Below are 12,161 nucleotides of genomic sequence, written 5' to 3' on the forward strand. Positions count from 1 at the left end.
TTTTCTTTCTTGGTAGTGTATAAAGTCACATTTTTGCTTACAAATGATGGCATTTTAAATAGAAGATTGAAATTATGGCAGTAGAGTAACAGAAGAACAATGAGTGGAAACAAGGAAACCCATTGGGAGATTTATCAAATAGCGTAGCTGCGTAGCTGTGGGATAATGAGCAGTGGTGTAAAACCAAATATGCATTGATAGATTTAAAAACTCCAAAACAGATTAGGAGTTTCTGAATTTGATGGATTAAATCTACCTTTTGGTTTTCCATTTTGTTATTTACTTTGCTTTGCTGCACAGCTAGAACCTGAAGAAAACTCCTAGCTTTTCACTAAAACCATGATTCTCAGGTGAATAACTTAAGTATAAATAGTATTATTTAATATCTGTTAGGCCCTGAAATTTTTCAAGGAAAGTACAAGCCCTGTGTACTAAGAAGGACTACTTTTAGTACTGTATCCAAGGGTGTCTGCTCTTTTCTCTGAGATTTCTTGTAAGAAATACAAAAAGTTTAAAAGCATTGGAAAAAGCTTCAGATATCTCCAGATCCAACTGTTTCATTTTGTAGATGAGGAAAATGAAATCATGGGGTGTTGATGACTTTACATTTGCTGACTCTTAGCAGTGGGAGTAGTTTGGAATAGTTTGGAACCCTTCTTCATCATCCTATATATCAGCAGGTTACCTGTTTATCTACCTCTGGATTAGCTCAGACTCCAGTTCTAGTCTTGAGCAGACAGTACAAAAGTATCTTCTACCCCAATTGCCACTATTTAAAGTTAATAAATTTGTTACCAGTTCTCCTCTCTTTTTACTCTCTCATTATTAGTTTTGCCTGGACACCGGGTTGTGTGCATTCTAACCTCTGCTGATTAGTTGATGGTGTCTGGGATAGGGCTCTGTGGCCTGGGCATTTGCTGCCTACCTCACCTTTCCCTTCTTCTCTCCCCTCCCCTCCCCTCTCCTCCCCTCCCTCCCCTCTGCTCCCCTCTCCTTTCCTTTCCTTTTATCCTTCCTTTCTTCCTTCCTTCCTTCCTTCCTTCCTTCCTTCCTTCCTTCCTTCCTTCCTTCCTTCCTTCCTCTTTCCTCTCTCTCTCAACAGGGCTCAGGTGATCCTTCCACCTCAACCTCCTGAGTAGCTGGGACTACAGGCATGCACCACCATGCCTGGCTAATTTTTTTATTTTTTTGTAGAGGTGGGGTTTCACCATGTTGACCAGCCTGGTCTCTAACTCCTGAGCTCAAGCAATCGGACTACCTCAGCCACCCGAAGTGCTGGGATTATAGGTGTTAGCCACTGCGCCCTGCCTAGTGCTTGAGTTTCTGATGGGCACCACCTGTCTTTCTGTGCACCAGACACTATCATACTACCCTGAGGCACTTTGCCTGGTACCAGAGTAGCAGTCTCTAGCATACAGAACTCTGCTGAAGTACTATTTTTTACCTTCATCTGATTTTGTATGTGGCATGCCAGGGGTAGCTCTATTGGATATTTACTTTTTTCTCCATGCCCCAAATTCTGGCATCCTTATTCAATATGAAACCCCCTTCTTATCTCTAAGAAATAGTATGTGCCAGTAGGGTATGCAGTGCTGTGGTCCTTCTTATTGGTTGGGCCAACTTCTTTATTCACCAGGAATCCTTTCTAATTGACCTCATTGGTCAGGCATCCGTTCTGATTAATCAGTGCTCATGCATTTTAGTTCTTAAATATTTTTACTGTCTCCTCTGCTTCCTAGCAACCATTAATTGAGCACATGAAACTGACTGTATGCGAAATGCTTTGGATATCTCATCTCTTTTAACCCTCACAGTAATCTCATCATAAGGTGTGATCAGATAGATTTTTACAGATGGGGAACTGAGGTTCAGAGAAATTACATAAATATTCTGAGGACATAATCCATGTGCCTGGGTTAGGATTCAGATCTGGGACTTGGTGACTTCATGCCTCACTGTGGCACTGTAGTGCTCTCAATCTGGAACCAACTCATTGTACACTGAATCTGGTCTGTTTATCTTATTCCACATTAGAACATCCTGCTAGGTTGTAAGGTACTTCCATGTCCTTACTTGCTGCTTTGGGTGGTGGCCATTTACCTTATTCAGAACCATGAGTTCACCTAAGGCCTACTGACCAATAGAGCTTCTAGGTCTTTCCCATCTCCCTGTCTTCTTAAATGCTGAAATGGCCAGGGAAATGAGACAAACTGGCCTAAAGTGATAAATTGATTTCATCATTGTCCTGTTCCTCAGCTATCTAAAGCCTGTTTAGGTGATGCAAGTACTGCATATGTCAGTGTCAGAACTGTGCAAATGCAATATATCCTTGTAACAAACCTGCACATGTACCCCCAAATCTAAAATAAAAGTTGAAATTATATAAAAAAAATTTTAAAAAAACTGTGCAAAGATTTAAACATCTTTCTTCTTGTTACATTCTGAAAGCCACCAAAGGAGTAAAGGGAGAATTCCCTTTGGTTTGTTTCTCATTCTAAACTTTTTTTTTGTTTAAGTTCCAAAATAAAATTGTGGGAGTCTAAGCATATCATCAGGGAAGCTTATCTGCAAGTAGAGCAGTAAAATACTCATTTAAAACTATTTAAAAAGTGCCTTAGACTGGGTGCAGCGATTCACAGCTGTAATCCCAGCACTTTGGGAGGCCGAAGGGGGTGGATCACCTGAGGTCAGGAGTTCAAAACCAGCCTGGTGAACATGGTGAAACCCCGTCTCTACTAAAAATAAAAAATTAGCTGGGTGTGGTGGCACATGTCTGTAATCCCAGCTACTCAGGAGGCTGAGGCAGGAGAATCGCTTGAACCTGGGAGGTAGAAGTTGTAGTGAGATGAGACAGCACCATTGCACTACAGCCTGGGCAACAAGAGCGAAACTCTGCCTCAAAAAATAATAAATAAATAAATTAATTAATTAAAAAGAAAGAAAGAAAGAAAGGGCCTTAAAGTACACTTGGTGGTCTAAATGTGCACAGATCATGAATCTAAAATATTCCAATTTAATATTTACTGAGCACTTGAATTGCTCCCAACTCTTTTCTACATACTTGATGGGCATCCTCTCATTTAATTCCCCAACAATCTATGTAAGAGGTACTATCATTATCTTCATTTTAAAGATGAGGAAACTTAGGCACAGATTAGTTAAATAATATGTCTTAGATAACCTAGGTTATATGTGGGAGGCTCAGGATTTGAAGATAGGCAATTTGATTCCAAAGCACAAGCTCTTGATATAACCTAAAGAATGATAATGTTTTATTTAAACAGATATACAAGAATCAGATAAACAGATGAATGTTGCTTTTCAAAGCACTAGCACTGTCACCTTGGAAAAATATACCCTTTCTAAGAATATTGACATTTCTCAAAATGGTTTTGCAACTAATCTCTTACCTACTTACAAATCTACAAACAAATTAGACTTGTTAGGTTCATATCTTTGATTTGATGAGAAACACTATTACCTTAGTATAAAGATAGTTTCTTTATAAAAATTGGTGAATATTGCTCAACTCATGGAAATATACAAGAATAGGTAACTTCCCAAAAAAGAAATATAATTCACCCATGAACTTATAAAACAATGAGAAAATGCTTTTTATCTATCAAATGACAACTATTTCTAAAGACTAGCAATATCCAGGATTGGCAAGAATGGGAGCAATAAATACTTCCATGAATTATTGGTGGTAGTACAACTTGGTACATTTTTTCTGGAAAGCAGTTTGGAAACATGTATCAAAATATTAGCTGGACATATCCTGATTTAGATATCACAATTCCAAGAAAAAAATTCTTATTCCCAAAATACTTATTCTAAGACAATTTCTTATTCTAAGAACTCTTTTACAAAGAAGATAATAAGGGCCCGGCACAGTGGCTCACATCGGTAATTCCAGCACTTTTGGGAAGCAGGCCTCCCTGGCTTGAAGCCAGGAGCTCGAGAACAGCCTAGGCAACATAGCAGGAACCCGTCTCTGCAGAAAATTAAAAAATTATCCAGGTGTGGTGGTATGTGCTTGTATTCCCAGCTACTCAGAAAGCTGAGGTGGGAAGATTGCTTGAGATTGGGAGGTTGAGGCTGCAGTGAGCCATGATTGTGCCACTGCACTCTGGGTCAAGGGCACAAATATCTAGGAGCCAGGGTGTTCATCATAGTGTTGTTTATAGTTGAAAATTTGAAAATAAACTAAATGTTGAGTAATGGAGTGTTGACTAAATAAGTCTATGTAATGGAACATTATAGTTATTAAACTGATGATGTGGTTCCATATTTATTGTTTTGCAAAGATATCCATGATATATTGTGGATGTTAAAAATGCAGATAATAATATAATAGTTATGGTAGAATCTCAACTTATATCATTTTATTTATATCTGTATTCATCTCCATAGCTATCTACACAAAATCAGACAGATATCAACACAGTTCTGAAAAAGATATTCACCAACATATGAAGCATCATTATCTTTGTGTGTTAGGATTTTATACAATTTTTATTGTCTTCAATATATTTTTATATTGTTAAATCTTTATTTTATAGTATATTTTCTCTTTATCCTTAGGAAAAACAATAACTCTGCATTTTAAATAATTACTGTTATCCAGGTGAATCATTCACAGTCTTTACTGGACACAGGTCACAATAATTTTGCATTGTTTTCAAGAAATGAAATACACTCACAAATGAAGTGAACTTGCCATATCTGAAGACATTCTTTTGTCATGTGAAAGATTAGTCTCAAAAGAGAATTAGCAAAATTGTTTCATAGCATTATGGAAATAAGAGTCTGCAAATGATGATGGCACTTCCATTCTCAACATTTATTTGGAGGTATATTTCCGGACTATTTGTTAACAACATCATCTCGCTGCTTTTATTATTGTACCTCATTTGCTCTGTTTATTCATATCAGCTTTCATAAAAAATTTGAGAGCTGAGGCCTAAAGAAATTCTCTCACCCAGTAGATGAACAAGCTGTAATTTTTTTAGCTTTGGCATGCATTGGTAAATGAATGCATATTTTTACTTGCTTGACCAAGCTCAGGAATCTGCAAGTCTGCTAATTCATTGCATTATGTGGATGATGCCCTGAATAATACCATGTGCCCTGTTGCAAAAGCTGAAGATGCGCTTGTGGAATTTATTTTATTCCGATTTATGAGGACTGCTGCACACAAATAGATTATTGTAGTGTCTGTGATTAATGGGACACCACACAGCTGCGTGGACTTCATAAATCATTTGATGCAATGTCTGAGTGAATTTTACTTGCAAAATCAGTTTCAATCAGCTTGACTTGAAAACTAGGTAAAGCAGAAGGAGGCATCTGATGGTGGGAGGTATCTTGGTGGTGCAGCAGTCAGCACTGTGTCCAGTTTTATGTCTCTTGTTATCAGTGATGTGGAAGAGTGAATAAACAGCACGTTAATTAAATCTGCAGATGGAATTAGAAATGTCACAAATGCTGAGAAGGCCAGGGAAATGATACAAATTGGCCTAAAGTGATGTGAGACTTGAAATAAAGGCCAAAAATACAACAGACTTGAGTGTGTGTGCACACACACATATACACACATGAATCAATAAGTGATTCGAGAAATCAGCTAATTTTATAACTCTCTCAAGATTCCAAATATCATATAAAAACAATTTGGGAATAATGAATATTAAAAAATGCCTGTAGGATTTTATTCTAAGATCAACATTTAGCATTTGTTTTGTTTTTAAAATAATGATTTCATTGCTTTTTTGGTACATAAGTAATACATATTCATTATAGAAGAATAAGAAGTTACAGATCAACAACAAATAAAAAATATCATCTATGATCCCACTGGTGGGATATATAATCATACATGTATATAAACAAAAATGAGAAAATGAGGTCATACTGCATATTTAATTTGGTATCCAACACTATTCATGTAAAAATATTTCCTTTTTAAAAGGCCAGGTTTCTGAGAACCTTGCTTGATACTCACCTTTCTCTGGCTCATTGAATTTATTACCTTTAATCTTAGTAATTGGAAGCTCTGAGAAAATTACGAAAGGCTAATATTTGTAAAGGCAAACACTGAAGAGAAAAAAAAGAAAAGGAATTTTCTTTGAATTCTCTACCTACTACTCAGAAATTCCTGACATTGCTAGCTAACCATCTATTTATCTTAACCCTAATGAGTCAGTCTTTCACCAAAAGCACAGTCACAGAACCTCCTCTGTCTTTCTTGACACTGTGGGGAGGATGGCCCCTGATCCTGAGAATTATTGGCAATTCAGTAGAATTGTTATTATGAACCAAGGAACAGTACCACTTCCACAAAGGATTTAAAAGGAGAAGGCAATTCTCTGCACAATTATTCACAATGGTCAAAGAAAATAGTAATCTAAGATAAATGCCTTTCATAGGGTTAGGTCAGAGGAAGGATGAAGGAGGGAAAAGGAAGAGAGAGAAGGGGAGGGTGGAAGGAAAGAAGGAAGGAAGAAAGGGAGGAAAGAAGGGAAGAAGAAGTCTGCTTTTTTCCCTTTGAAATGTAGCTTTGAGCATGCATGAATGTGTATATAAGATGGAATTTTATCTCTAAGGAAAACTGAATAAATGAAATAAAAGCCTAATTTAAACTAACATAGGCAGAATCTGAATCCATTATGAATCAAACCTGAAAGTATAGGGGGAAGATTAAGAATCAAGAGAGACTAAAATGATTCTTGGAGGTAATTTAGGAACATTGAATTTGGCATCAGATAGGCTTAACAGGAGTTCAGCTTCCTCATTCCTGGCTATCAGTTCTCGGTGAGGAGGATCACAGCCAGGCTGATCTGTGCTAACCTGTTCTTGCCGTGGCCAGATGAAAGGAACAGAGCTATGAGCAGGTGTCAGGGTACCCAGATTTGGTTTTTCTGTCCACCACCCGGCTGTCACTAAGTGATTCCTATCACCTCTTTGAGCCTCAATTTTCTCACTTATGAAATGATGAGTTTGCCCTGGATCATCTCTAATGTCCTGTTCAACAAGACCTGTAGTTCCGAATTTTGGCTGCGCATTAGAATTGCCTTGAGAGCTCTTAAAATCCACCAGTCAAGGACCTCGCTCCAGACCATTCATTTATATCAGAATCTCTGGGGTGGGTTCAAGAGACAAACATCAGTATTTGTATGCTCCCCCAGTAATTCCAATGTGCTACCAAGGTTGGACATCTCTGAACAACACCAGACTATTTTTTATTCTTAAAAAATTAAAAAAATATAGCTAACACTCATTGGATGCTCGCTATACACCAGCAACACTTTATACACTATACTTCATTTAATCCTCCCAAGGACCCCAGGAGTTACAGTTTACCATTTCTCCAATACCATAGCTACACAAATGGAAGCGCAGAGTTGTTAGGTTAGTAGTCTGAGGTTACCCAGCTAGTAAATAGCAAGATAGAATTCTAACTTAGAATTCCAGAAGCCATGACCTAGTACCCTACACCTTCCTGCACACTAAGTCATGCTGAAAATACAGAAATCTGAACAGCCTCTTGTAAGCCGAGTGCAGCTTTGCATGTTTGGTAGTACTAGCATTTTTTCTGCAATATAAAACTGTGTGAGGATATTTCATTCTGATTCTACTTTCTGTCTCTACTTCCAATTTTACAACTTATTTTAATTTACACTTAGAGTGAGTGTGATATGGGCTGGGTTGTAAAGCATCTGCACAAGTATAGACTCATGTAATGTTAACTACTGCTTATTATATAATGTGTACTATGTGCTAGCCACCATCCTAAGTGCTTGTGTTGTAGTATATATTTTACATGTATATATTTGTATATATTTATATTTATATATGTATTTTAAATGACCGCAATATAGTGAATCTCCTATCAAGAAGTAGTGTCTATTACTTTACCTCATCACTCTGGACTTGGTCATAGGCTTGCTTAAACCAGCGAGATATTAGCATCTATGACATAAGGCTTGAAAAGTGCTTGGGCACGGGTGTGTGACCTTGCGTTTCCAGACTTTAGAACCCAGTCACTTTTTGAAAAAGCCCAGTGAGGCTACTACGTGTGAGCGACACATGGCTCAGTCACCCCAGCCACGTGTAAGACATGTGAGTGAGACCATGTGGGACCAGCCAGCCCAAGCAGACCTGTGCACTGACTCCCAGCACATGAATGGATCCCGGAGGGACCAGCAGAAGAACTGCTTGGTTGCACCCCATGCAAACTGTCAACACAAAAGAGTTATGAGCTGATAATTATAATTGTTGTCTTTAATTATTAAGTTTTTGGGAAGTTTTCTATTTATCAAAAGCTAACTGATACACATAGATTAACTTCATAATTTCTCATACAATACTATGAGGTCAATTTTGTCATCATATTCATTTTATAAATGGGGAAACTGGGTACAAAAAGGTTAAGTAATTTATCCAAAGTCATTTAGCTAGGAAGTAGTTGCATGAGGATGTGAACTTAGGCTGGCTTTAAAACTCATGTTTTTAACATCCACGTAAGAGTATATCTTGTAAGTGCATGCTTTATTGCATTCATGCTCAATGATTTGGATGAGGAACAGCATCAAAAAAAAAAAAAAAAAGCCAAACCTAAATAAATAAATAAAAGTCATGACAGTGATGGTGTGACAAGCTTTGACTTCCCTGATCCCTCTTAAGGAAAGCTATTCATTTTCCCACCAGCACCATGACGGTGCTTTCTAAAAGCCTGTGTACTGGCATTTCTCATCCTGTATTGTCTCATATTGATATAGTTGTTTCTTTTGATAACCTGGGATCTCTGTGTCTGATTTATACAGCCCTAGTGCCTGGCACAGAACCTGGGAAATAGTATAAGTTTAATAAATCCTGATAGAACAAATGGGTGATGAAAAAGAAGAAGTAAACAAATGAGTAGCTTTCCTTAAGGGGGATCAGGGAAGTCAAAGCTTGTCACATCACCATTGTCATGACTTTCATTATTGTTTTTCATAGTCTTCTCGTGTGTTTACTTTAAAAATGTGGGGCAATGCTCCTTTATTAACATTGTTTTACATAGTTCCTTCATCGCTCTCTCTCCCCTACCTTCCTTCCTCCCTGCCTCCCTCCCTTCCTTCCTTCCCACATCCTTCTATTCTTACAGCTCATCTACTGTGGAATATTCATCACAGCAGCAATTCATTGAGGCTTCCAATCCATTGACATTCCCTTTCCTCACCATGTCTGACCCACCCTATTCTTTCCCATCCCTCCACCTCCCACCATGTTCTCTTGTCTCTAAGCTTGTTTTCTCCTCAGCTTAGGGCCTGGTGCACGCTGTTTTCCCTGCCTGGCATACAGTTCTGCCTCATACCTGAATGACTCACTTCTAGTAGTTTGTATTTCAGCCTAAAGATTACCCAATCAAAGAAATCTCTTCTAACTACCCTATCTAAAACAGCCATTTGGTCTATCAAGCACAGCCATTACATAATCCTTTGCAATTCTCTGTAAAGCATTTATTATCAATAAGAGTTTTTCTTCTTGATGATTTGTGGTCTGTCTTCATTAATTTCAGTATAAGCTCCACAAAAGCAGAGACCTTGTCTCTCTTGTTCATTGAGAAACTGTGCCCGAGAACAAAGTTACTCAGCATATATCTTAAAAAGGGAGGAAAGGAAGGAAGGCATGAGAATTGCTTGAACTGGGGAGGCAGTGTCTACAGTAAGCCGAGATCATGCCACTGCACTCCAACCTGGGCCACGGAGGGAGGCCCTGCTTCAAAAAATAAAACAAAAAAAACTGTACATATTAATTATTACATGTCAGCTAAAGCTAAAGGGAAGAAAGATGCCCCTAGTTTCTATTCAAATAAAAGTCAACACCCATTAATTTGTATATATATAGTAGTCCTCCTTTAGCTGTGAGTTCATTTCTTCGGTTTTAGTTACCTGCAGGCAACTGACATCTGAAAGTATTAAGTGAAAAATTCCAAAAATAAATAATTCCTAAGTTTTTAAAAGAAAAGAAAACAAAAAATCTGTACATATTTTCTTCAGGAAACTTGTAGTTTAACCTCAAATAAGAATTGGGAATCACGTTTTGAGTTTAATTTTAGTTCAAAAATTGAAATGGTTATGAGTTGGAACTGGTGCAAATGGGGCTTAAAGTTTTTGTTTTTTTTTCCATAAGGCAAAACAATTGAAGAGAGAGTGTACAACCTATGGCTGATGTTCTCCACCACTTAAGACCACATTGTCCCTTTAATAACAAATATTTTGTAAGGTCCTTTATACTTTCTTTAGATGTAATTTATAGCTAACCCATATATATAAAGCTATATATATATATATTTCTCTCTATAGCTTTATATGTAGCTTTATATAGAGACAGCTATATATATGGGTTAGCTATAAATTATACCGATATAACTATTATATGGATATATATATTTATAGATACATACTTTTTATATACAAATTTATATATACATAATTTTTATATACAAATTTATATATACATATAGCTCTCTATATAGCTCTATATATAGGTATAGCTATAAATTTATATTTATGTCTTTAGATATACATAGTCTTAAAATTAATATAATTCTCTAAAACAAGGATGAATTAAAAGAAAACAATTTATAGTAAAATACTCTGTATTTCAACATGGAAGTGTTTAGACACAATTCCATCAGAAGACACAGAACAGTAGGCATGTGCTTGCATCCCTGCACAGCATCTCCTGTGACTTTAACAGCTATGAATGCAGACTGGTATAGGTGCTATGTTGGTGACCTAAATTCCAGGAGCAGCATTTCTTTGAGTGATATATTTTATTTTTTTAGAACGGCAAAGAGTCATTTACCAAGAACTCTTGGTAAAGTTTTAAAGTTAAAAAAGAACAACCTTTTATTTACTGGATTGTTGCATTCCTGAAAAACTCAGTTTATATTAGGACTGTAATACCACTTTGTGTTTATATGTAAAAAGCATTAGATTCTAGGCCGAGATAATTATAAACAACTCTTTTTGCTTTCATAAAAAAAGTTAGTAGTATATTAAAAAAAAGGTGCAGGACATAGACAATTCTTTGTTTAAAGCACTGGTCCATAAAGTGTTGGAAGCATATTGTTCCGGTGGCCTGCCTATTGTGTGTCAGGAACACCACTCTCCTACAATCATTGTAGCCGTAAAGCACTACCCCATAAAAAATCATTGGTATAGGTCATGTCCCACTAAGAGCTAGGAGAGAACTGTTTGTGATGAAGGAATGACCTTTTATTTTACATTGAAGTCATCAAGCATCGTTGTGTAGGTAGGGCACTGCATAGCCCTAGAGGGCACTAGTTACAAAGACTGTGAGGCACACTTCACCTATCGAATAGAAATCGTAAGCTTGCTGGTGGCTCCGGTGATGCTACATGTGAGAACACAGTAGTTTCCTTTATCCGTGGTTTCACTTGCTGTAGTGTCAGTTACCCCCAGTCAACTGCAGTCCAAAAATACTAAATGGAAAATCTCAGAAATAAGCAATTCCTAAGTTTTAAATTGCATGCTGTTTTAAGTAGCATGATGAAATCTCACACCTTCCAGCTTTGTCCCACCCGGGATGTGAACCATCCCTTTGTTTAGGTACCTATGCTGAATACACTACCCACCCGTTAGTCACTTAGTAGCCATCTGGGTTATCAGATTGGCTATTGTGGTATCACAGTGTTTGTGTTCAAGGAACTCTTATTTTACTTCATAATGGCCCCAAAGCACAAGAGTAGTGATGCTAGCAATTCAGATATGGCAATGAGAAGCTGTAAAGTGCTTTAAGTGAAGAGGTAAAGTCTGGGCACGGTGGCTCATGCCTGTAATCCCAGCAATTTGAGAGGCCAGGGTGAGGAGATCACTTGAGGTCAGGAGTTCGAGACTAGCCTGGTCAACATGGCAAAACCGGTCTCTACTAAAAAGATAAAAATTAGCTGGCTGTGGTGGCAGGTGCCTGTAATTCCAGCTACTCAAGAGGATGAGGCAGGAGAATCACCTGAACCTGGGAGATGGGTGTTGCAGTGAGCCAAGCTTGCACCACTGCCCTCCAACTGGGACGACAAGAGAAAAACTCCGTCAAAAAAAAAAAAAAGAAAGAAAAGGTGAAAGTAATTGACTCAATAAGGAAAGGGAAAA

Source organism: Trachypithecus francoisi, unplaced genomic scaffold (genome assembly GCF_009764315.1).
Source record: "Trachypithecus francoisi isolate TF-2019V2 unplaced genomic scaffold, Tfra_2.0 Lachesis_group17, whole genome shotgun sequence".
Taxonomy (NCBI): domain Eukaryota; kingdom Metazoa; phylum Chordata; class Mammalia; order Primates; family Cercopithecidae; genus Trachypithecus; species Trachypithecus francoisi.